We start from the raw sequence: 27,536 nt of genomic DNA, 5'->3' as shown, positions 1-27,536 counted from the left end.
CAGTAGAGATACTGGACTAGCATAATTGTTTGTCAAGGGGAACGCATCTCACTGACTGTCTTTTAGAATAGAAACTCAAGGTCTGAGGAGAAAAAGAAAACAATCTCATCATTTAACTCACCCCCAAAATACACCTGAAAACCATTATTCACTTATTTTTCAATCTGTTATGATTGATTTAAAAATAGGATTCATAAGTAACAAGTTGCCCTCCAACAGAGCTTTTTCTTCTGGTAATGTATCTGTACATGCAGTTTACATGATGTCAGATATACTATGGCATACATCCCACTGCTAACTAAACTATGACAGACTAAGTGTACTTCTAGCCCATCTTGTACTTCTCCAAATTTTCCAAAACCAGAGGATAAATAGTTTAACATCATATTTAAACAGCGAGGATACAGTGACTTCCCAGGCAACAAAGCCCAACTATTTAAATAAAGAGCAGGATGCCAGCAGGAAAACTGAAAAATCTAAGAGATCATAGGTCAATACAAACGAGCATTAGTCTTCTGATATGACACAATCCTTGCTGAATTTGTAAAATACTTAAACCATTGCAGTTGCTTTTGTCTAGGACAGGACAATAAGTCCTTCCTTTTTCCTTTTGTAATATTTACTCTCTCAAAAAATAGAATGAAATAAAAAAGGGCAGAGGCACTTGCATAAGAGGGTGTGCAAAACAATCTCCTAATTTAAAAACGATTACCATGGTCTGTCTGTCTTCCTATGACCTATATATAAAAAGGAATCTATAAAAGTCTTGAAAGACTTTTCTTGTTTTGTGGAACATTGCCCAGGCGTGGACATGTTCAGCATCTTTGGGAAGGTTGTCAGTTGTTCACTTTAGACTCTCTGAAAATTGATCCATGAACAAATAGTGGCTCTTTGTGGATTAGCCCATCTGCCTTCCAGATGGGGGAAAAGGTAGTATCGTAGTGGCAGCTGCTCCAACAACTATAGCAGGTCACAGAAGAATAAGGATGAGGGGTAAAGCGAGGAGAGCTAATATTCAGGAAGCACATGAATTTTGGATGAGATCGAGATGAACAAATATGGAAACGTGTCACTGCCATATCAGCACAGAGAAGACACAATGCAAGTTTGAAGATGTAAAGAAGAAATCAAACAAGACTAATTTATTTAGGGAAAGAAGGAAAAGGTATTCCAGACCAATATAGAGTCCCCTTTTTCTGCAGTTTTGGTGTAAAAGCCCCTAAACCTTGAGACCCAGGATTTCTTTTGTATCTCTATCACAGCAGAGCTCCAGCCCTCAAAAATGAGAACGAAGTGTGTGTGCAGTTGGAGACGTGCTTTGTTTTTCCGCCTGTGAAGTCATACATGAAGTCATAAATCAAATGATCCTGTTCATATTCACGCAGCTAAGAGCTAGGCAGAATTTCCATTATATCAACCTACTTTTCTTAGGAGTTAACACTACTGTATATTTTGTCTCTAATGTGAGTCTTACTTCCCAAATTTTAGCCTGCATTTAGCTTGAGACAAACTCCAACATGCCTGAGTTTCCTTGAATTCACTGGGAGGAAAGGACATTTAATGGAAACTGTGGAGAGCAAGAGAGGAAAAATTAACATATTTCTGTGCTGGAAGGTAAACAAGGACTTCATAAACTCCAATTTTCTTCTCCCCCGCCCCCTCCAGTTAATTGGATCAACACAATGCAACACAGCATTCCTACCTACAAGCTATTCACCTCTAATTGATATTTTTCCTGGATGCCGTGATCCAAACATTTTAACAGGAGAACTGCTTGTTTGGAAGAAGTGCTGTCATACACCTCACTTGGTGGTAGCAGGAAGCGCAGCCAGTGAAATTGGATGTGCCAAGAACTCCTTTCCTTTGAAAGATTAACTGGTTTGTATCTAAAATAATAACTGCATAATATCATGCATTTCATAATGCTGAATTGCATGCATTTCAGCTGTTTTCACTTTTTTTAGAGAAAGCTACTTTTTTTTTCTTTTAATCAGAAACCTATCAAAAGACATCTTTAATGGAAACAAATTAGTCATTGTTTAGCTCTATTAATAAACTATACCCTCAGGGTATACTCCAAAATATATTATAAAATATCTTATGTATTCTATATACATGTTATGAGAGGGAGCATTTAATATCTACATTTGCAGATTGTTCCGTCAAGAAAAATGGATATGTTTGAACAGTAACTTCTTCCCAATTCTGTCATATGACAGAAGAACAATTTGGCCAAGAAAGAAAAAGAAAATGTAATAGCAATCTTACGTTGTTCACTGTCTGAGTTCAGAACATTAACTGATAATAATAGCATATTCAAGCAGTCAGACATACTGGTAGATTGCCAGAACAATAAACCCTGTCTTGAAGACATGCAGAGTACTAACACTCATCAGAATCGCCTTACAAAAAAGCAAACTCACTCACTCTGCAACATATTTGGGGATAACTGATACTACTTACAGGTTCCCTTTCTGTTTTATTAGAAGCCTATGAAGTACCATGTAGAAAAAAACTCAGCACCAACACTGCTAATATGCTCCCGAACATCCATTTGCTGAGTTTTGATCTAAACAGAGCAAGTTACAATTCAGTGCCACAGAGGGTGCTGCTGACTTACCTGCCTCTGCCCTGTCCTGCCATCGTCCGACTTACCCCTCTCAGCCAGCAAGGCCACATTCATCTCTCACATTAACTACCCACCATACAGTATACTTGAAAAACAAAATAGCAGATCTTTCAAAGCACACATATACATCACTGATGATACCTAAATATATATATATATGCAGACATATAAAACTGCACTTTCCTGTTTTAAGCTGAATTTCTAGGACATTTTTGCCAGAAAGACATTTTCTTACCCCTTCCGTACAGTCAGTTGCATTCCTTACAAACAAAAGACACAGTCTATTTCAGGTGTACAAAAGAAGCAGGACTGAACATTTGATAAGAAAAGGCATAGGACCCAAAACATTTAGTATGAAACACATCAGGAAAAACTGTCCTCTTTGTTCAGAAAAAGGGAAGGAAAGATTGCCATCTTGTCACGTCTCCTTGTTTTCACACAGTAGATAGAACACCATCAGCATGAGCGAAATCAAAATTATATATCCCGTATGTTACTGGAGATCATATGCTTAACTACTTTTGCCATAGATTTTTCACATGAAGAAAGCATTAAAAACAACCATTTCAATCATGGGTTAGGAAACTAAACTTTAGCATTAAACCCTCTGGAAGGAGGGTTCAAATAAATTTTGTTCCCTCTCATATCCTGCAGCAATCAAGCCAATCCCAAAACACATGATTAGAAAATTTCTGTGATTTCTAAATTTCAGATGATGCTCAGAGGTCTACTACATAGGTACTTTATCACAAAATCAGCTCATGTTTCAATATGACTTGAAATAATCACGTTCAGCTGCATAACATCGAACATCAAAGACAGTTTGAGGGATCACCCTAGCAGCACATCCTCGATATTTTTGGTACTGGCTGGGCATGAGCTCCCTGGAACATCCAGGTGCCTCTAGCAGGAGCAGGCACAACTGGACACTTGCTTCTGATGAGACACTAACCTCCAGTGGGCTTTAGTAAGTCAGCGCAGCTCCTTTGTTCCACTGGCCCAGAGACAGCGAAGTGGGAAGGAAAACCAATCCTGTCATCTTCACTACAAGTACCTCGTTGGGTGGCTGGTACTCAAGACAGCCCGGTGAGGCAGGTCAGAGGAGCATGAAACCACATTCACCACCCACCTGTTCCTAGACAGGGAATGATCTTACATGGATCCCCTTTCCCTAAGCTATGCAGGAGGAAAGCAAAGCAAAGCTTGAGCACACAGTCACAGAAGGCAATGGTGGAGGGTGTGGAGGAAGATTTCACTGTGGTCTGTTAGTTTTAGAACTTCCGTGTTCCCTGTTAAAACCTGATACAACAGAGCAGGGGAGGGATATTCAATCCTTCCCTCCAGAAATAATTCAGGAACATGGGTCTCTCTCCCCCAAATATTTCGCAGTGGGATGCTGAAGTGAACCACAGCCACAGAGTGTCAGCCATCTCTGGGGCAATCATCCATGGAAGCAGAGCTGGGAATGAGAACAGGCTGCCCAAGAAGCTTTGTAATTGCATGCTAGTTAAATTGTAAGTCAGCAGCTCTGTCATTAAACTGTAATAATATTACTACGATGCAGAAAGCTCGACTCAGAGATGGAGTTAGATAGTACGTTGCCAAACTGTGTTCACGTTGGCAAATAAATGAATTCTACTCCAAATTAAACTTCCCTTCGTCATACCACAATATTACCACATGGTTAATTAGAGGCTTTTTTAATTTTAAAAAAAGTTATTTAATGGACAATACAGCAAGCTTTTAGAAGTTATATATATGCAGCTAGCTATTTATTATATAGCTCTAATCTCCCATCCATATAAATTGCTGCTGCAGTTGCTACACACTTCAAAAAGCTTTTAACTCGAGTTCTTTAGATCAACGCGAAGAAATCAACTTTGACAAGATCCTTCATAATTTTCTTAGGTTAAAAAAAAGTCCCACATACAAGATGCATAAAGCTTTTTTCTTTTTTAAACAAAGATAAATCGCACTTTGTCAAAAATGGATTCAAAATCTAGAAGATGAAAGGAAGAGGATGATACAGAAAAACTAAAACCGACAAAAAGCATGTTCAGTAAAGGAGGCACTTGCCAAAGAACATTTATTTCAAGTAAACACTATAAACATGACTATATTGTTCAACTGGTGAGCTTAGAATCATCTTTCACTTCAGCAAACTCCTACGGCACTAACTCATTTGCTTTTGAAAATCAAAATCTTTGCTTGATCTTCTCTGCTTTTGGCTTTTAAGGCACAGGTGTTTGTTTTATTATTTAAATAACCAAGAGTATAACTACCTTGGTTCCATGTGAATGCGTTTCTGTCTCTGGACTGCTAGGTAGTTACACTTGACTTTGAATAAGGAACTTTTGAGAAGGTTCTCAGTTTTTTCCTGAAAGTGGATCCAGATAATTGAAAAAATTAAATACTATTCAACCAACATTTCAAAATGTTAGTTCAACTATATATATTTATGGATTTTCACTACAGCAAAAAAGTTTGTTCACTACATAAAAGAAGTGTTGCTATTTCTCCTCATTAAAAAAAAAATTATCCTAAGAACAAAAAAAGACACCCTCAAAAAATTCCAGCTAAGAAAAAGCCCAATTCAAATTACAGACTTTTACCAACAAGATAACAGAAACATTTTTGATTCCTTAGTAAAAGATAATCTCTTTATGCGATTACTAAAATGAAAATGCTAAACATATCTATTAGAAATTGAATTAAATAATTTTAAGATCCCATTTATTATTAAGATCTGATTAATTATATAACATTGAGACCATGAGACATGTAGCTTAAAATATTGATGGGAAATAATTAAAAACATTGAGTGTAGGACCCATTAGAACCAATTTGAGCCACAAGAAATAGAAAAGTAGCCAAACCATATACATAACAAAATCTCAACCATCATTCAGCCAAATAAGGAACCAACTTTATTTTCATAGAATCATAGAATCGTCAAGGTTGGAAAAGACCCTTAAGATCATCAACTCCAACCGTCAACCTATCACTGCCAAGTCCATCTATACCATGTCTTCAAGCATTGTATCTATCCGTTCTTTAAATACCTCCAGGGATGGAGACTCAACCACTTCCCTGGGCAGCCTGGTCCAATGCTTGACCACCCTCTCAGTGAAGAAGTTTTTCCTAATGTCTAACCTAAACCGCCCCGGCGCAGCTTGAGGCTGTTTCCTCTCGTTCTATCACTCGTTACTAGGGAGAAGAGGCCGACCCCCACCTCGCTACAACCTCCTTTCAGGTAGTTGTAGAGAGCAATAAGGTCTCCCCTCAGCCTCCTCTTCTCCAGACTAAACAACCCCAGTTCCCTCAGCCGCTCCTCATAAGACTTGTGCTCTAGACCCTTCACCAGCTTCGTTGCCCTCCTCTGGACATGCTCCAGCACCTCCATGTCCTTCTTGTAGTGAGGGGCCCAAAACTGAACACAGTACTCGAGGTGCGGCCTCACCAGCGCCGAATACAGGGGCACTATCACCTCCCTGGTCCCGCTGGCCACACTATTCCTGATACAAGCCAGGATGCCATTGGCCCTCTTGGCCACCTGGGCACACTGCTGGCTCATGTTCAGGTGGCTGCCAACCAACACACCCAGGTCCTTTTCTGCCAGACAGCTCTCCAGCCACTCCTCCCCAAGCCTGTAGCGTTGCATGGGGTTGTTGTGACCCAAGTGCAGGACCAGGCACTGAGCCTTGTTGAACCTCATCCAATTGGCCCTGGCCCAACGATCCAGCCTGTCCAGGTCCCTCTGCAGGGCCTTCCTATTCTCCAGCAGATCGACACTTCCACCCAACTTGGTGTCATCTGCAAACTTACTGAGGGTGCACTCGATCCCCTCATCCAGATCATCAATGAAGATAGTGAACAGGACCAGCCCCAACACTGAGCCCTGGGGAACACCACTCGTGACCGGCCGCCAACTGAATTTGACTCCATTTACCACCACTCTCTGGGCTCAGCCATCCAGCCAGTTTTTAACCCAGCATAGAGTGCACCCATCCAAGCCGTGTGCAGCCAGCTTCTCCAGGAGAATGCTGTGGGAGACACTGTCAAAGGCCTTACTAAAGTCCAAGTAGACAACATCCACAGCCTTCCCCTCATCCACTAAGTGGGTCACCTTGTCAAAGAAGGAGACCAGGTTAGTGAAACAGGACCTGCCTTTCATAAACCCATGCTGGCTGGGCCTGATCCCTCGGTTGTCCCGCACTTGCTGCATAATGGCACTCAAGATGACCTGCTCCATGACCTTCCGTGGCACCGAGGTCAGGCTGACAGGCCTGTAGTTCCCCGGATCCTCCTTCCGACCCTTCTTGTAGAGGGGTGCCACGTTTGCTAGCTTCCAGTCATCTGGGACCTCCCTGGTTGACCAGGACTGCTGATAAATAATGGAGAGTGGCCTGGCCAGCTCCTCTGCCAGCTCCCTCATTATCCTTGGGTGGATCCCATCTGGCCCCATGGACTTGTGCGCATCCAGGTGGAGGAGCATGTTTCATTGCAACATAGCAAAATGCAGGCTCTAGAAAATTACTATCTGGAGGGAGGAAGAATGTTTGATAACATTAATTCATACTGCTGACAACTGAACTTGTAATTTGAAGTAGTGTTGCTTTGAGAATATGGAAATTTAAAAAAAATAAATTAAACTTAAAAAACAAACAAACAAAAAAAATTGAGATGTGGTACAGGTACCTGAAATACGTTATGAAGCTGACTATAACTCAAATGTATTTTTAGGGCCCCTTAAGCCAAATTAAACCTAGTAGAACTGCAGATAGCTACATTTAGTACTATCTTGCCATAAAGGTATAGCTCAGGAAAGATGTGAAAAACGAGCTGATATGGAAATCTTATTATTGTTCATTTCTTAAAAAGCATAGGGATTAATACCTGTTAATTGTATTAGTAAGCAGCACTAAAACAATTACAGGATTAACTAATCTTCAAAGACAATGTACCAAAGTCCTAATTAATGTAAAACTCCAGTGGAATTACATTTGGCAAATACTGAAGAGCAGCTTTAATAGTTGGGCAGTTCAGGCTCGGATCTCCCCTGCTTCCATCCACGTGTGTCAGCCAGCACCACTGCAGCTCTGGCTCCAGCCAAATGCCCCTGCAAGGTCAGCAAGGGAGGGGACAGAGGAAGAAATCTTCAGGGAGCATAAGTAACATATGCAGTCTCCCATCCTACAAACTCTGAATCTAATGGAAAGTAATTTAGCTAGGGCTGAATGTTGCTCCTCCGCACTTTTAAGGACAAAACCCTTTTTAAGGATTAATTCCAAGGGCAACAGACAACAAAGACATTTCCAGAGGTGTGTTCTCATTACTGCTGTGCTTCAAGCGAGCCAGGAAAGTCACTGCTGACCTTGAGCCAACAGAGAGGAGAAAGTCTTGTAAGGGAAAAACCATCTTAACAAAACAACCCAGAGGAAGTTCTCCCCGTTTCCTTTGCAGTCTGCCCCTCCAGGCCTCTTCTGCAAAAGTAAAGTTCTGTTCTAAATAAGGAAATTGTCCTGAAATCTGTTAAATGCACAATTAGGTTCTCTCTAGAAGAAAGTCATTCTCAATGTATGAGTTAACTACAATTCTTTAAGCAACTCGCCATGTAGATTTTCTTATAGCAGAGCAAAAAGGATCAATTTACTAAAACTATTCAGTGTTCTAGTGAACCTACTCTGAAATAGATTCGTTTTAGTAATATGCAGGAAAACCTTCTTCTTAGATTAGGATCTGTTATTTTAAGTTTTATTTCTTATTTTTAAAAAATTAGACTAAGATGCCTTTTCACATATCTATCACACAACCGTACATCCAGATTAAATGCTCTACTGATTCAAGTTTTCCCTATAAAATTTTCAAGCTTTGGAGAAAGTTTACAAAACTATTATGAACTGCCAGGACAGCTATTTTTAAAACTATTTCCTTAAATACACCTGGACTTGTTTTATAAGTAGACTCACTTTGAAATGAGTGGCAGATTTCCCATGAATATGAGGAACTGTGCACAAGTATTGTTCTTTAAACATTATGTAATGAAAATTCTACTATGCAGAAACCAGAAGTTAATCATGACTCACTACACACAGGGCAACCAACAGCCATTGAATAAACAAAATCTACATTAAAGCACCTCATTGAGATTAAAATCTTGTATGGAGCAACCTTCCACATCAACAGGTTCTCAGACTGTCGTGATTGATTCAGAGGCGTTAACAAGTATGGTTATAAAATGAGATCATCAAAACCTCTTAAAGTCTGAAGAAGCGTAAGTGCTGAGGTGTGGTTGAAAGTCCAGAGCCCACAGTGTTTGAGCACGTTCAAAACCAGGACAGTCAGCACTCCGTCCTTTTACTGAGCGCTCGCCCATGGAAGACAGCGCATAAGAGGCAACAATGTGAATTTACAGCATGCAACTTGATTTGCATGCCCCTGTAGAGTAATACCCACTAGACACAAAGGGGGATAGTCCCAGTGCTTACTTCAGATGTTTAAATTAAACTTAAATGTATGTAAGTTTAACTTAAATGTATGTAAGTTAGGAGTCTCCTCTCCTCACAACCCATACCAAGACACCTGTAGGGTGTCTGCTATATGGATATGGGCGTACTCGTCTAGAGAGCAATTAGAGTTATCTTATAATTATAGCTACGTTATAAATCACCTGCTGGGGGTACCTATGTCTTACTTTTAGATATACAGGAATCCTCTGAGTCTCAATTAGGAGTCTAAAGATAGAAGCTCTGTACGACAGCATGAATATACTGTAATTTCACCCTCAACCTATGGAACACTCATTTCCCCAAATAAATCAGAAAATGCCCCAAAATGCACCACCAGCTTTGCAGATATTAAGGAACAGGAATCCATAACCCAGAGAGCTTTTTGCTTTAGTAATCCTTAATGCTCTTCACAGACACCGATTAAACTCGAATACTCAAAAATAGAACTATTTCCTGAGAGGCTGAAAAGACTGAAGTCACTACATGAAAGCTTTCAAGTACTTACATAGTCTCCCAAAATATGGTAAAATCATCCAGCTACTGTATTACATGACATTGCACAACTGAGAAGAACATGCCAAATGGCTGTAATCCACGCTTAACAATTTGGGAAGTTCTTGTCCGAATTGCTGCCAGTTTTAGATTATTTACACATGATCAGGAATTTGGCTTACTTTTACTCCTTTCTGGTTAAAAAAAGGATGCATTTCTTATTTTCAAACCATCACTACAGCAGCCACAAAGCTGTCACCGTATATTTGTTAATTAACAACTAATAAGAACAGAAACTTTTGAATCAAAAAGTCATTATGATAATGGTTCATGAAATACCTCGAAGTTTCAAAAAGGAAAGCAAAAAAGAAAACAAGCTACATAAGTATAGTGCTCTTTAACTAATACTTTTTTATTATTATTCTTGTAAAAATATCCAAATATAAAGATATAAACCAGCCAAGAAAGGTATATTGGTCTCTAGCATAACTTGGTGATAAATGGACATCCATGGTAAATACTCTTGTATATAGACATGTTTTCCCAGATTTTCTGCATTTGTTTCACCTCATTTGAACTACCAGAGAAATGCCGAACAAATACCTTATTTGCATCAAAGTAAATGACACAACTCTGTCCTGGTCCTTGTTACTTCACACAGATTATGATCTTTATCACCTCTTATCACTTCACCATTCATTCTTAAACCTGCAAATTAGACTGCAACACTCATTGTACTGTCGAGATAACAAATTGCAACGTCTGCCCTTAGCTTCATGCACAGGACCAGCAGAAAGACTAGCCATCTGCACAGGCCTTTAAACAATAACATATATGGAGACATATTATTCTTTACCACAACAAGTTCAACATTAAAACATTTTCGATCTCATTTTTGTAAGGTTCAGAACTGCATCTTACTATATGTCAAGGATTATTTCAATAGCAAAAAGTGTTTCAATTATGCAGTAACATGTGACCTGCAAATTCAGTTTGAGGACTGATCTGAACATTTTACTGATAAAAAGGTTTTGCTGATCAAAGAAATGCTCTCTGACATTATGGTAAAATCCTCAAGAGTCTACAGCCATGATTGTCTGCATATACCCCAGTCTACACAAATAATTTTACTGGTACGAGGCAGTAACAGAGTGAGAAGCAGCAATTCAGATGTGTCCTACTATCCAACCCTGAGCATGAGTGTTCAGCAGACACCGGACTCTGCTTATCCACGTACTCTACCATACGTTTCTCAAGAGCAAGACAATAAAAATCTCTCATTATGTTGGCAGCACACTGAATTCCAGCTGTGTATGATCAAAACATGAGCCTTTTACCCATACCTTCTCATTAGACCAAATTCTACAGCTGAGTGAAATCAAAACTCTACCATCACAATGAAAACAAAAAAAACCCAAAACCCCGAAGTTTCTGCTCTCTGCCTGCCACCAATGCCTTCTCTCTCTACCACCACTGATGCCTTCTGTACCTGGAGAAAAGCCAAAACTTATAGAACATAGGTTTTAAAGGATTTCCCCTCCTTACCCCTTTTCTTTTTTTAAAGTTATATTACTGCCAAAAATATGACAAAAAGGTTTTGCTTATCCACTAACACTTATGGGAAAAAAAAAAAAATAAGCCTGTCCTACAGTTTAACAGACTTTCCAAAAATTATGCTGTAGGAGGTTTCAAATTCCTCTAAGACTTTTCAGAAAATCAGATTAATACAATCTGGGAACATGTATTTGAATGCCTTACTGGTAAGTGTATAGTTATGGCACGTCACCTCTGCAGAAGAGCTGGAGATTTGTTGGGCGTCTCGTTCATGTGTTACCATATCACTTATGACAGTGATACGGTTTTTTTAAATTCCTTTAACTCTATGTTCACTACACTTAGAAAAGCAGATTGCTGATGTTAATGATAACACTCCACCGCATAAGCTGCTGCTACTATGGCTTCATTTGGGAGACAAGGGGGGGGTAAAAATTCTGAAACAAGCTTAGGAATTTGTATCCAAAATCTGCTTGATTTAACACAGCATCTCAAATCTGGGTTTCTTTTTTACTACAAAAATAGTTTTCATATTTATTTATTTTAGGAGAAGCACTCAATTTACTTAGAACAAAGACATCTGTGTTGCCGTGCTTCTAAAACAAAGCTTGACTTATAAAATGCGATTAAAATTTCTAAGTGCTAAGAACTACCCTTTGACTTCAAACTTTCTCATGCTTTTTTTTTTTTAAGATAGTCTGACACAAAGACTAGATTGTTAGAACGTTTTCTTTTGAAGCCCTCTTATGTGTAAAGCACCATGGAGATTTTTTTTTTCAGAAAGATGACAAGAAGTGAAATTGTAAAAGAAAGAGAAAGGACTTTAAGAAAAAAAGCAAAATATATCAAAATGATTGGGTATGGAGGTTCTGGGTGGTTTTGTGGGCTTTGTTTTGGTTTTGTATCAACTAAGTGAAAATGGAAGTCAGTCTCAGCAAGTCTACAGTTTTATCGCAAATCCACTTCAACTGTACTAATCACACAGATCTCAATATCTAGACCAATTTAAGACTATGCACTGTTATTTGGGGGTAAACCATTATCAAGCTTCACACACATGGTGAAGGCCAAATCCCAGACGCTGAGCACCAGCATGTACTAACATGCACACAAACAGGATTATCATCTCTGAAAAAAGTAAAAAAAAAAGTAAAAAAAAAGTAAAAAAAAAGTTTAAAAAAAGGTAAAAAAAAAGGTAAAAAAAAAAGGTAAAAAAAAAGTAAAAAAAAAGTAAAAAAAAAGTAAAAAAAAAGTAAAAAAAAAGTAAAAAAAAAAAAAAAAAAAGTAAAAAAAAAGTAAAAAAAAAAAAAAAAAGTAAAAAAAAAGTCATTCTGAAGTGGCCTCCAAATATTCCCAATGGTAATTGCCTGGAAATGTTACTGTTCTGCCAGAGTATTTGTAGTGCAACACTGAAGAAATTCAGAGTTATCAGGTTTGGCCTCTTCCCCACCCCCCACCCTTCTCCTTTCTGCCTTTGCATATGAAAGACTTCCTATGCTTGAGAAATCTTCAATGCCTGAATGTAGATAGTTATGGTACAGGTCAAAATAAGACCGTGTTCATAGCTATCCTTTTTGACTAACAAGATCACAGAAGACATTATTAATTCTCACTTTTAGGCTTTCACTTTCACTGGAAGACAAGACAGAGGACAATCAATATAATTTAAAAACAGCAAATAAGTTTGCTATGTATTGCTCAGACTAGTCCTGGTCTACAGTGTTTCTACTTTTATACTGCAGTACACTCCATCTATACTGATTTCCCACCTCATATCCACACAGTGCCAGGTAATGTTTCCTACCTTCTCCACTAGTTGTGGGAAATCAGTTTTTGTATCAGTAAATTGCTGCAATCAAAGATTCCCCTATACATCCCAGGAACGCTATATAACTGGGAAAAAACCAATCCCCCAGAAAAACACTAAACTTTTAGCACGCTGTTGTCCTTTCTCCTGCATTCTTTCTCACTTACCCCAATCCTACTCTCTTGATGGCTTTGTAAATCGACCAGTTTCCAACACTGTGTTTGCAGAAAGCATCTCAGATGTGTGAAGCTGCTAAGTTTTTGTCCATCCCATACAGTATGAAATACATCAGTGAAAAAGTATAGTGGTGCAAGTTTTAACTCATATGCTGTAGACAGAATTGACCTCGGAAAAATATGCAGTCAGCTGTGCTCAACATTCTCTGTTCCTCCTCTTCCCATACTAAAACTAAAACAAACATACCAACGTATTCCTACAAAAACCATGTAACATGTTAGAGTAGCCTAATATCGAGTACCTTACTGCTGTTCTTTTCAAGCCTGGGTTTTCATCTGCAAAAATAATCTAAGAATGGGAAAATTCTCCCATGAACTTATCTCAGATCAGCAAGACCCATTTCTCCCCTTCCCCTTCTTCTGAGCAAGGTGGTTCAATGCAAGCCCCACCCTGGCAGCCAGACAATAAAGCTGCAAATAACTTATTCTGATCAAAGCCCCATCTGCTTGGCAGCAGCAATTCAACTGCACTTGTGGTTTTTGTACGGCTGCAGCTTCTGAATTGAATGATCCTTTCATTTAGATGGAAGTTTAAACAAAATATGGTAATTAGCATCAACCACTGTGGCTTTCATGGCTACTGTCTACAAAGACATCTCTAATAAAAGGACTTTCCTGCTTTCCCATCTAATTACACAACATTGTTGAACAATACCATTCAAATTTAAACCAGGCAGCTCTTTTTCTTTAAGTCAGTTAACAGACTTCCTGCCTTACGCTACCGATCGGATGGTAGAGACTATGACTAAAAAGAAGAATTCCACCTCAAAACCATCTCACTGAATTTTATTTCATCTTCCCCCGAGGAACATGGCTGAGGTTGGTAACATTTAGCATTAATCTTGCTAGTATAAAACAACCTATCTACCTTTTGAAAGGATTTAGCTTTATAACATGGTCGGGTGAAAAATCAGGCATTATGTAGCACTGCAGTTTTATGACATAATAAAAGATGCCAGCGTGCAACGATGAATGCTTTTAATGAGACATCCACAATGCTGTAGTCAATAAAAATCTTTATAGGCACAATCGTCAGTGATATAAACAAGATGAAAATTAGTTGATTTTAACCACTACCAGTATTTGTTAAGGTACTATCATCCCTCATTACAATAGAAATCACTAGTGGAAAATTCAGTCTTACAAAAAAGGAGTATTTTTGGCAAATGATATTTCCCAGACATGACCGCCCACTGGGCTGGCCGTCCCTGACCTTCCAGCGAAGGCAACGCGGGCCTGCCTAGCACTTGGGTTGAAAGGGGAACCCCTGGGGTGTAACAGCAGGTGCTGTAGAGAAAAGCCAGTGGCTCAGTGTCAAACACTTAGTAAACATTAGCCCAACAAAAACTGATTGAATGGAAACACTTAATCTAGCCCCATCATTGCTGATGAGCTGATAGGCAGGAATAAAATACTGTTTTAAAGCCTCTGGCTGGGGTAGGGATTTGGACACCTGAATTCCCTTAGGCTGCTCTGACAACTCCAATCTAAAGATTTATCCTAAAGACTTTTCTTACCACCTTCTATCTGCCAAGTGAAACAAAAAGGGCAGGCAGACGAAATATATCTGAGGGAGCCACATATTTTAGTACTATGAGTTATAATTTGAAGGAACAGTTTTACTGTGTATATAATCAGTCTGACATGTTTGTGAAACTCATTTTTAGAAATATAATTGGAAGAGAAAGCTCCAGACGGGTAAGCGGCATCCTCCATTAGTTCCAAAACAACAAGAGTAACACAAGGCACCAAAAGAGGAAAACTTTCTATTTCAATAACATCATCTACTGTACATTCCCCAAACAGCTAAATCCCAAACAGATTGGGAACTGGAATACAGACAGACAGCATTCCTCACTTACATCCTGTTATAGAGCTGAACAGTAAAACAGAGCAAGTTAAAATAGAAACTCTGTGTTAAATCCAACTCGACAGTCCCGGCTTTTAATAACTGTTCCAAGGCAGTGGTCTCCCACCCAAACACCTTGGGCAGACCAACTTGGAAGCCCCTCTTGTCCCACCCTGCAGTACAGCTACTCTCATCAAGCAATTATTTCCTTCTCTTCTCGGCCTGGGCTATTATTGCCACCCCTGTCCCCAGAGCAGGAGGCTCCTCCGCCCAGGAAGACGGTGTGTGGACTCTTCTCACCTGACACATAATAAGCAACTTATCTATCAATCCACCTAACCTAGCAAGGAAACACAAGCACTCTCCTGCTTGCCACTGAAAAAAAAAAATAATAGTAATAAATTAAAATATTGACAGTTTTGGAGAGAAGTGGCAAAAAGAATGGAAACTGAAAATGCTACTCATCAAGAAACTGCTTGAGAGACATTCAGCTGTCCCCCAAGCAAGGAGAGCTTACAGCAATCTTAAAACCTGCAGCAGAAAAAAAATAGGAATTCTCACCATAAATTACTGCCTTCTTCAGAATTATTTTGCCTGTGTCTTCTTGATAATATATTAAGGTACATTTAGAAATAGTCAATACGAGATTCATGAATGATTAATAAGCTTTCATATTATGTGACACTGATGGTTATCTCCACGTTAGCGGAAAACATTTTACACAAGATACGATATGACATCCGATACCCATAAGGCTCTGAAACAGCACAGACTTTTCAATTCCCCTTTAAACATCTGTGAAAATTCTGTAATTTGTTTCCCTCACGTAACAGAACCTCTTACATGGCACCTTTGTGTTTGACAGGGAGAAGCTAGAAGTTTGTCTCTGGGTATCGTTTCCAAAGGTATGTTAGAAAGTTATCATTTTGTTTAACTTGTGATCCAAATAAATCTTTGAATTTAAAAAAAAAAAAAAAAATCACTAAAAAGCAATCTTCTAAGGTTGTATTTCTTAGCAGGAATCCTGCCAAATATTGCACCTTCACTTGTTGCAAGTAGAAAACTTCATTAACTTGAAAACTGTGTGTCGTACACGTTACCAAAAAATGGCCTGCTGCACAGAGGAAAGTATTTGCCAATTGCGCAGCTGCTGTTATGCCAGGATAAACCACAGGGGATTTCATTATGATACAGCAATTTTGTCTGGAATTTAACTTGAACCTTTCAGCAAAGAGTATTTGCTAAACTGAAAATATTACTTCTAAGCAAAACTGAAATATCCCAAAAAAGGAAAAACACCCACGCTGCTATGGCTACAGCCACAGAGGCTCAGAGTTCCAGCACAAAGGGAAACGTGCACACTCATGCTACGTAAGAGCTTCCACATGCACAGGGAGAGCGACGCATCCCTGGGGAGAGATTCCCAGGGTGGGACTGGTACCACTGGTCCCGCTTCAGTACAACCTGCGCATGTGCAGCAGGCGCTGCCCGCACATTTCAGCTACCGCTTTACGTCACAGCGGCTGTTGCTCTGACTGGACTGTGAGGTTTGGGAAATCAAGAACCGCTTTTTTCCTAGAGAGCTCTAGCATTATCAGAGAGACAGAGTAAATTTAATACAAATTTGCTAGTCATGTTGCTGTGTAACATCTTTTTTAGTTTTTCTTTTTCTTTATATTAGAAGAAAGTATCAAGCAAGGAAAATACTCAACTGCTCAGAACTTAGTAGCCTCCTTCAACAAGCCCTGACAGTAACTCCACAGGTATCTTTGTAGAAGACGGCAGTGATGCAGCATGGAAAGGGGTAGCCAGTCTTCATCATACTAAAAAGCACTACAGTTAGACATCTTCAGTTCCAGCAATGACAACCTTAATAAAAGTTTTTTGATATTCCTATCATTATCAATGCAGATGAATGATCTGTAGCTCTAATGGTAAAATTTTAAACACTAAAAAGGCATCAGATGTGGATTGAATGGCACCATGTTAAAAAGAAATATTTTCTTTCCATAAAAATACGAAATGCCTTTTTGTACTTTAAAAGGCACTAAAAAAATTAAATAGGAAAATGAAAGTGTGGAATGCAGGGTTTTTTTATGGAAAGTGACCCACATAAAACAAGACGCATATTGAGCTCACATTAGCAGGCCTGGGACTAAAAAATGAGTCCTGAAGACCTACAGGTAATAATTTTGTAGGATTCATCCTCTTGAAAAAGACTTCTGGAACCAAGTGAGCATGCCAGCTGCTAGCAACATCTCTGTTACCAGGTCTCGGTCTTCACATCATCAGGAAAAAGAGAGTTTTTGATCCTTAGGAGAGGAGATTCTCTTGAAATCAAGTTTCTGCTGGCAAGCAGCCAGGATGGATTTGTACCCACCATAGGCATATGTACGTATTCAAGATTCTTTCAAACAGAGGAAGCTTTACTTTACAACTATTATTTTTGAAACGTGTTCCCCCCACCTCAGCTTAAAGTAACATCCTATCTAATGCCAATCTCCTACTGACAGACCATCTACTACCAGCCATTAATACACTCCCATCTACAACAGTCTGTGAGGTGACTCAACAGAAATTATAGGCAACAGATCTCAAAGGAAAGGATGAATACGCACGCTGTAATAAGACTGCACAGAAGATATTTGTCTGGGGTACCATGTTTACATGAAATGTAGTTACAATTATGCAGAGCTGTTATTATGATTATTTTTTCCCAATAAATGTCATTACTTGACAGAACGGTATATCTCATCCCAGTACATACAGGTAGTATCTTGCTTTTAAAGCCAAGCACAGAAACCTTTCAATAGAATATAAATTTAACTTTATAAAACGGTGAATAGGTTTTTTTTACAAGGGTAGGCCTGTTTCTGCTTTCCTTTCCCTCCCCTTCTCCATTAGTACCATTCATTTATCAGCACACCTACCGATCAAGCTGTCCCTCAAAGACTTGTCAAAATTCACCAATACTTGTTAATACACAGATGACTGCATCCACCGGCTCATAGGCAGTGACTGGACCTATTTGGACCTGGATGAGAACTGCACACTTTTTGTATTTATATTGATTATTCCATCCCTGCCTCCCTTTTGTCCCTCTTGTTATATTTCATCTTAGGAAGCTAGACCAGATGACCTGCAGAAGTTCCTTCCAACATAAATTATTCTATGATTCCATGAACTTTTGTACTGCAGGTTCTCTGGGGAAAAGGCACTTTGTATAGAGACAAAACCAAAAAACTATTTTTTATTTCACACTATAAAAAGAATAATTCTGGGTATGGCTATGAATACGTAGAATTATTAGTGGAAATGTTAACAGTTTTCTGACTGTGTAGCTACACACATGAAAAGCCAGCTGTCACTTTCTATGCAGAAAAGCACCTTCAGACTCAGTTTGCCTTCATTTGCATTAACATATACATGGTTACAGTCCACCAGGTCTCCTGTGCTTGTTCTAACAATTGTATTAAGATTGACAGGCCAAAATGAATTGGCACAGGTAGCAGACATAGTCAGCGTTTCAATTTGATCAAGGGATAATAAACTTGTTTCTTGTAAAATGTCATTAAAACATCTTACAAGAAGATCTATTATCTATCCTAAAACATAAACATCACATTCAAAGCCATACCCAACTCTAGCCAATGCCAGTGTCACATTATCATCTACAACACTCATCTGAAAGGGCATTGCTGTGTGGTCTTCTCACCTTCGAAATGTCTGCTTAATAGTGGCAGAAAGGTATTCCAGCAGTGAATTTAAAGGATTACTACAGTTTTTCTGCAACTGAAGTCACTTGCCTTTGGCCTGATGCCTTACAACACAGCATAGGCATACAATAATCCTTCAGAAAAGCACTCCCTGTCATGTCTTATTATTTAAATATTGAAAGGCAGATAAGTATCCCACTTAAAAGAGACAGGGCTTAATCTGTAAACACTTCAAAGGGATCTCTAATGACTTAGCTTTAACTCATCTTTCTTCATTTTAACTGCAGCTTTGATGTTCTCCCTAATCTTCATCTAACCCTCCACTCAAGAACATATAATCACACAAGAGTTTTTAAGAATATAACATGTACAACTGACATATCAAATAAAAGTCACAAGTAGGTTAGACCTGGCAATCTAGTTTACTTGAGAAGTCAATGAGGCCTCTGTGTGCCGCACTTATTGCTGACAGACACTTCTCACACATGGAACCATACCATTATCAACACCAAAAGCGGAGAAAACAAAGAGGCTTCACGGTATTTGGCCACACCTGGTGATGGTAACATAACCTTCAGGCAAAGGAAGCATTTGCAGATACTATTGACAAATGTTTCACCTTCACCATAATGACTTTGTGAACTTCAGGCAGGTATTTGTGTTTCCTCAAGAATCTATCCATGTTATTCTACTGAGAGATTTTAAATCAATAGTATACGCAAATAATGGGCATTTCTAGCAGACTGAAGGTTTTGGGTTTTTTAATGCAAAGCAAGCCCCGAGTTAACTAATTTCCATATCAAGACAGACACAGAAAGAGGATTACTTTTACTCCAAAGGTGTTTCTTATAACCTGATGCTACTGCAGTTCTATGTGGAATGGAAAATTAGCGACTGTTTGTTACTCTCCAGAGAAGCTACTCACCAGTGTAAATATATTTAATAAATGTTATTTCTGAATCATCTATTAAACATCCACGCTATAGAAAACAGCACACACACACACACACTAAGACTGTAAGACCAAATACGAGTAAGTAATAGTACTAACTGTTAACTACTGACCACTAAGACTCTATATTACAAGATAATATTCTAAAACATTTCCATGATGTTTCATCTTAAGGAAATAAATTTCATATTTGTAAGCAAGTGAGTATCAGAGATGAAGGATTCAGTGGCTGCTCCATCTGAACAGATGAGTCTAAAGGGCAGAGCAAAACACTAGCTGAACAACTGAGTTTCTGCTTTGCCTCCAATAGTGATCTTCCAGTGAATCATACATGTTATTTAATATCTGTGCGAGTGCTCACAATCCTGATTTCTCGAATGTTTAGAAAGCATAGGACTCTTTACAGAGGCATTAACCAGTTTCTTTTTCTGCTACTTAGTCTTAGGCAGTTTTTTCAGTCCTCTGAAATGTAAACATTTTCATAGTTTGCATGCAAACTCTGCTACCAGTTACACCCCAGATAAGAACGTGAAACCTGGAGTAGCTATGCAAGAGAAGATACCAAGCAAAGGATATCTTACTGCTGGTTGGTTCAGAAAGGCAAACATGGGATTTAGCTCTAGGACAGCTCAGGCAGTAAAACAAATAGCATGCCAGCTCTGCAGAGGATAATCAGAATACAATTAAAAGCAAGTTACACAGCCACCTACATACTAAAAACATGCTGCCAGTAAAACGCTCTATATCGGTCCATCTCCGAGTATAGGATGGAAAAATCTAAAAGTAGTTTCAAAGCAGTGAGACATCCAAGTCAGTGCAAGCCTCATGTAATCCTTTTATTTGATGTTACATGTATAACCAATAAGCCCTATGTCAAGTCCCACTGCAGTGTAACACTGGTGTTTTCCTACTGTCTCCAGTGGGTGGATTATAAAGCCTCCACTAACTTAAGAGACTTCATCTAAGCACTAAAGAGAGGTCACCTTTTTATTCCCCAGGAATTCAGATGGCTTTTGAAAGTAGTGGCAATAAGTTGGCAAAAACCTTAAACAATAAAAAGCAAGCTACGCCTTAATTGCATCTCCTGCAAAGAAAGGAAAAACACAACACAGTATTTAAATCATATTTTTCTCTTTAAAAAGTGAACAAAAGAAACTCCTCTGCTTCATGCAAGCAGAATGCAAATCAAAACGTAAAATATAAATTCCTGAAAGAGGTGAAGACCATTGATCATCTGCCTCATCTGCTATAGAAAAAAAGAAATCTATTGCTTATAAGTACGGTACAAAACATAGATTGTAATGCTTATTAAGGTTCCATCAGGCTATACAAACTCTTCCCTGCCCCCTCGAAATCCCCAAATATGCAGCAGTAACTATGAAATAAGCAGCATTATGTTACAACACCTGTAGTACCAACTGCCCCACTCTTTGCTGACATGCTGGGTAAAATCTGTGCCACAGCAATGCAAAAGTTTTCCTTGCCATTTCTAAATAGAAAATTATCAGAAAAGTTGTGCGACAAGATTTCTGCATTTTTACTTGTATAATTTATTTCTGCAGTTTAAAAATAACCTATGATTCCAAAGTAGTTCAGACTATAAGTGAATGAAAATAAGAAATAGGAAAATTTATTGCATCATTTCCTTTGCTCTAACAACTTTCTGTCTCTGATTTTGTACAGTCTACATGAACTATAGTTCTTTCAAGAACTATATATAGGTATTTAGGTATATGTATAGGTATATAAGGTCCCCTAACATACATTAAAACATACCTCGATTCTGACATTTTTGGGATGTTAATTTCTGTTTCTGTTCTCGCTTCACTATATGACTCTTCCTAAATTTTCACATAAGAGCATCAAACTAAAGAAGACCCTATACATATGAAACATATTGTGGAACAGAATCTCAAACAATCACAAAATGAACAGCAAATTTTCACAGCAAAGGACTCAAACGATTTGCCAACCAGCAATGATTTACTGAAATAACCTGTGACTAGCAAACAAAAACCAAAATAAACACAAAGTTCTCCACAATCTGCGTGAGAACAATGGGTAAGAAGAAAGATAAAAAAGCCACAACTCATTCACTAGTTCACAACTACTAATTTATTCACTGAGTTACAATGGCATTTTAGTCTGAAAAGCAAATATTGGTGGTTCCCATTACACAGATTTCAAATATAGTACTCCAAGCAGATGGCTGTAGGAGTTTGGATCATTTTCTTGTTTACTTGTTCCACTTGCTTGTTGTTTTTAAATTTGGACCAATTCCTACCCAAGCACAAAAGTACAACTAGATAAGGGATTTTCAGTTGTGCATTTGCAGTCTGTGCTAACAGTGCATATATTTATGTCATATAGTAATTGGCATAAGCCTCAAAACAAACATTAGAAGTCGGGGGGTTTTCAGTTCTGTGTACTCTATATTATGCCATACCTGGCATTTCTGTGAATTGCAAGTTCCTGTAAAATCTAAGACAGTAAAAAAATATATTAAAAAAAATCTTCAGAACGAGTTAGTGCCTTGAAGAGCAGTTAATAAGATGGTCTAAGCACACAGGTTAACTGGTGGCATAACCTTCCTATATGAGACAAAGTTCTCAAATAGGGCAGCAGGGTTGGTTACCTACAGCGACAGGGATGGCAGCAGCTCCCATTTCTGTGCTGGGCTGCAAGGATGCATCAGAGGTGCAGCACCTTTGGCCAGCTCACAAGGGCCAACATGAGCCTGGCCAGGTCCAGCTCTGCACCACGCTCCTCTAGGGCTAGAAGTCCAGTCACCGAGTCCAGGAGCGCGTCCTGCCTCCCCATCTCTTTGGAGAGGCCACTCTAAGCTAGAGTCAGGAGATGCTGCTGACACCATGGCGATGGCACAGAAATGGCCTGACAGACATAAGCCAATTTGATGGGTGAAACACCTGCTCAAACAGTATCTTTAACAGGGCAGGAATCATGGAAATAAAGAACATGCACCTACATGGGAATGCTAAAAATAACCCTCCTCACTTTTGACATATTAAGAAATCCAAATGAGGACTTTTCAGGGAACAGTATCTCTAACTATTCCCCGGCTAAGAAAAAGTTTGAACATTTGCTTGCTTACTTCCTTGCTTATTCTTTAAACAAAAGAAAATTCATGGGATTGTTCAAATCAGGACGGTGGCGAGTAACACGAAATGCAAGGTCTTGCTATAAAATTAGGAACCAGTTTGAGGCAGTCCTTTTTGAGAAAAGAAGAGGAGGAAGCCAGGGGAAAATTGGGTTCAACTGAGACTAAGCAAAATGTGATGGAATTTTTTTATATTCATTTTGTATCTTAATAATAAAAGAAGAGATCCTACTTTGTGGACTCTAAACCACGGCACAGACAGACCTGGATTGCAAACCTCAGAGAACTTAACTTCTACATGTTTGACTGCCTATGGATACCTACAAACTTCAGATTAAAAAAACATTTCTTTTTAATTATAACTTGGCTCTGCTTGGAGATTTTTAATTCATCTATTCTACGTATCACTGAATGTGGCTGTGGATATCAGAGGCACCTTGTGCAAGTTCTGAAGGTGAAAAAGCCACAAAGGGAAGAAAAACAGTTCTGTCAGCATCAGGGTACAATCAATAGCATCCCAGATTAGACAACCAGTGCCACAGTATATCATTCCCAATTTTTTAAAGAAACATTTAAAATTGAATTCTTAAATAATTTAAAGATATCTACTTCATACAAAAAAAGAGGCCATTAAGGAAGCACTTTACAAGAGACCCACAACTTCCATCACCTTCAGCTGAACTGAGTTGAACTGAGCCTAAACTTTCAACATTCGTATAAACAAATTAAAAAGTCTATAGCATAAAAACAAAGATTTACAAGATTCCTTTAAAAATATATTTAAATCAATAAATTATGTCATGTAACTATATACCCACAATTTTTAAGTTCACCATGCGCTGCTAAAAAAAAAAAAAAAAAAAAAAAAAAGAGCGTGTTGTTGGCACAATTGCGGACTGAAGTTAGTTTTCCCCCTCCGTTGAATTTTTCATACAGTAACATTACCTAAGTAATTCTACACAAATGAATTTCCAGTGGGACTCAACTGCATAGATATTTACATAATCCTTCCTTTCTGTTAATATTCATTGAAATTAAGACTGAAGCAACATGCTCTTGTACTACTGCTTTCACTAAAAGCCAAGAAAGGCATTAGATACTAAATTGAATTCAAAAGACAAGCAGACCATCAATCACACATATGGTTCATTTTGAATTTTCTTGATTTTTCAGTAGAAAACCCCAGAGGGTTGTATGCTACCAGAACTTAATAGTTTAATAATAAAATAGTACAATAGAGTCATTTTTATGCATTACTTCAAAACTATCCCATAAAATGTATTACAATTCTGTTGCATGAATGCATTTTCTTCAGAAAAGTTTAAAATGTCTAGGAGAGAACAACACTTATTCCAAATTCATAAGACGTTCCTACTAAATGTCAACTCCATTATAATGATTTCCTTAAAAAAAAAAAAACAAAAAAAAAAAAAACCAAAAACAAAACCAAAACAGTTTCTGTAGGACTTCTCTGAAAGAAACCTGCATAAGAATTAGTTTCCCATGCCATAACTCATCATCTGACACACAATCAATCAACCCATGAAGATAAAGGAATTAAGAAGGAAACTGAGAACACGTGTACCACCTAAGTACAAACACTAGGAGTATAAAAATTTGTATTGAAGGACTTACACCTTAGTAGTTTTAATATTTCAAACATTACTTAATTTTGTGGTATTTCCTGTTAACATTTACTGGAAAAATTCATAGTAACATCATAGGTTTATCATAAAATTTATCCTCAAGTCCTCTCAGAAAGCAAGAAACCCAGTGTTCGCACTAGCCGTTCATAATTATACACCTCTTTTACATGCATCAAGCGCATGTGGCCATTACTGCTTTTAAAGTCTCTTTAAATGCACTGTCAATCAGTTGCAGATTGCACAGCCAACTGCAATTATGCATTTACAGCAATTAGATTTCCCAAGTAATTTAACATGAAGATTTAAAACTCTTTCAGGGAGAATTTGTATTTATTCTCGATGTCTGCAAAGGTATTTTTGAAAATAATCTTAAAGTTAGATTTGTCCCTAGCATTTATTTCCAATTAATATGTGGTTCCTAAGCATAAATGGCTATTAAGACAGGTGTTAGAAAAAGAAAAAAAGGCATTGCTTCCTTTGAGTTCCTTCTGCATGGAAAATTCTGCAAGCAGCCCAACACTGCGTAAACCACAGGGTGCAGCTGGAACCAGTCCATGCTCTGCTTTAGTAACAGAAAAATTACTGAAGTGTTCGCCCTTTTTTCAGATAAACATCTGGACAAACTGGCCAGTGAGATTCATTTGGAAGTCATTATTCACCACTACAGACACTACTTTGTTTGATGGAGAAAAAGCATTATAAACAAGCAACAAGCTATGCAGCGTGTCCTATCTGATCGCTAGGCTGCTGTTAATATCCACCAAACCATCCACCTGGCCAGTCCGGGAAAAGCATCTGAACACACACAGCTACTTACAGCTCAATTATTTACCCGGCCAGTAAGATTTCAGCTGCAAGGCTGCACTATGTTTCATTACTTACTAACATCTTGAGCATCTGAATTCCTGCAGCACAAGATGTTACTGATGAGCCTCTTACAAAACTGCTTGTCACAAAAATGACTAGCAATAAAACAAAATAAAGAGTTTGTACACAAAAAAAGAAATTTTTTTTCCTTACTTCAAGAATTCCTACCTTCCCGTCACCTATTTCTTTATTTTCTTTCCTTGGTTTATATATGTCATGTCTCGAACTGCGGCTAAAACTTTCTGGGAAGTAACAGTTGCAAACCTTGTGAGGGATTCAAAATCTCCTTACATATTATTAAGACAAAATTCTGTAACTCTGAAAAACTTTCCATTAAATATATATATTTTCCTATGACACATGAGCAGTCCATGGTAGCATTCCTTCAGTGACCAGCATGCAGCCAAACATAACTGCATATGGACAGCCAATTTGCTAACTCATCACACTGCACCACTAGCAGCAATCTGCAGGTGTATCATGCTAAAAAAGGATGAGTAATTAAGATGATTTGCTTTAACACAGATGGTTACATTTTTGCCACTTTATCACCTTGCAATATTAGAACCGTGGAAAGAACCTAATAAAGAAATACCAACTAACAAGCTCTGCCTCAGTACACCTGAAACACCTTATTCTGTGGAAACACCTTATTCTGCTCCACAGCTCTTAATCTAAATAAGCCTAGCCTTAGCTTCTTCTTGAGTTTCCTCTAACTTGCCCGGTCTAGGTCTGCAGGTTGTCTCTCCTCTGTGTTTTCTTGGCTTGGGCGTCTCAGCCACCTTTGAAGCATGTCAACAAGAGCGTGGGAGGATTTTGTGGTTTAACCCTGGCAGGAGGCTGACACCTCTCCCTGTCTCTCCACTATCTGGATCAGGCTAACAGGGAGGTGTGATTGCCTACAGCTTGTGTGTGGCCTGATTAAAGCTCATTTCTTAACCCTTTCCTCCCCTGCTTCCTTTGCCAGTTCAGAGAGCAGAACCTACACTCTGCTAAATATATAGATAAAATATACATATAGATAAAATGAAGCCACAGGGGCCACTGCTGCAGCTGGTGAGGAGCATCATTCTTGTTACCAGCCACAGGACAAAATGAATTCTCACAGAAGGTGAAGATATACATGGATATAACTGTCTGTAGGATAAGACTGTAAATCCTTAGGGGCGCTCAAACTAGAGTAATCAATAAGAATTAATTTGTAGTTTACAGGAATGTAATTGTTCCTCCTGATTGTATCCGAGTCCAGTGAAAGTTCACACAAAGGGTAGCTAGTGTGGTTTAACCTATAGTGAACTGCACATCAAAACGTTTAGGGTAGAAATCTGGGGACAGGGAGAAAAGTCTCGATTTGCTCTCCTTTTAAAAAAAGCTTTAAAAAAAGTGAAAGAATGTCAGAAGTTGTACAGGAAAAACTACACATGGAAAAGAAAAGCACATTAAAAAACCATTTAATAACATTTCTTTACTTGCTCCATGTGTTTACATGAATTTACATTTTCAAAATATTTGCTACTAGTAAAATTTCTACTGCTAACACATTGCCTTCTAGGAAGGAGAGCTCATCCTGTATTAAACTCTTTACTAATCTGAATATTGCTGGAGGCTTTCCATGGGAGTGGCAATACACACTGATAATAAAAGTGTTGTAAAGGGAGCACGAGCACTGCTCATAACCTAAAAACTGCTTACATTAGTTTTAGCTTTTTTGGGGATCAATGTCTATTAGAAAGAGAGCACAGTACTGTTTTCGCCAAGAACCACTATGCTCTCAAAAGTTTCCTGACCAATTTCTTTACCACTAGAAAAGTGAATTTTAAAATTTAAAAATGGAGTGCAAATTAAATGAACAGTTTATGGAGTTTTGCTTGTTTGTTTTTCTTAACTGTCATTTTTTGATTCATTGACAAGTTCTGGATGATGCAGTACTACCAAATTCAATTGTTCAAAGATGATGAGTCAGGCCACAAAGTCCCTGAGATCTTAGGGAGAAACAGCCAAGTTGGACTTCTTATTTTACTTTTATTTTCTATCATGTTTTTTAATTAATGTTAAGGTCCACAAACTCTTATTAGCCTGGAGGGTTTTTTTGTTTTCCAGAAAAGTATGTAAATTTTTGAGGCTTGCAAGCAAACAAATGAGATATGAATTGCCAATACTG

At 38.3% G+C, this 27,536-nt stretch overlaps 1 protein-coding gene across 3 annotated transcripts in view; it reads right to left on the bottom strand.

The window, feature by feature from the left end:
* SPSB4 (splA/ryanodine receptor domain and SOCS box containing 4) overlaps nucleotides 1–27,536 on the bottom strand; it is a 186,003-nt gene that overhangs the window by 102,572 nt on the left and 55,895 nt on the right. Inside the window, exon 1 of one of the 3 annotated variants that reach the window (XM_087738453.1) lies at nucleotides 25,544–25,682. The exons of the other annotated variants lie outside the window; for them this stretch is intronic. The gene's annotated coding sequence lies outside the window, so the exon portion shown is untranslated. Of the gene's footprint in view, nucleotides 1–25,543; nucleotides 25,683–27,536 lie in introns of those variants that run through there. 3 annotated transcript variants of the gene reach the window in all.

Source organism: Nipponia nippon, unplaced genomic scaffold, assembly GCF_047370975.1.
Source record: "Nipponia nippon isolate SJK-2023a ecotype South Korea unplaced genomic scaffold, ASM4737097v1 scaffold_7, whole genome shotgun sequence".
In the NCBI taxonomy this organism is placed as follows: Eukaryota; Metazoa; Chordata; class Aves; order Pelecaniformes; family Threskiornithidae; genus Nipponia; species Nipponia nippon.
Note: the sequence above shows the minus strand (reverse complement) of the source record. Positions and strands in the feature narration are given on the sequence as shown.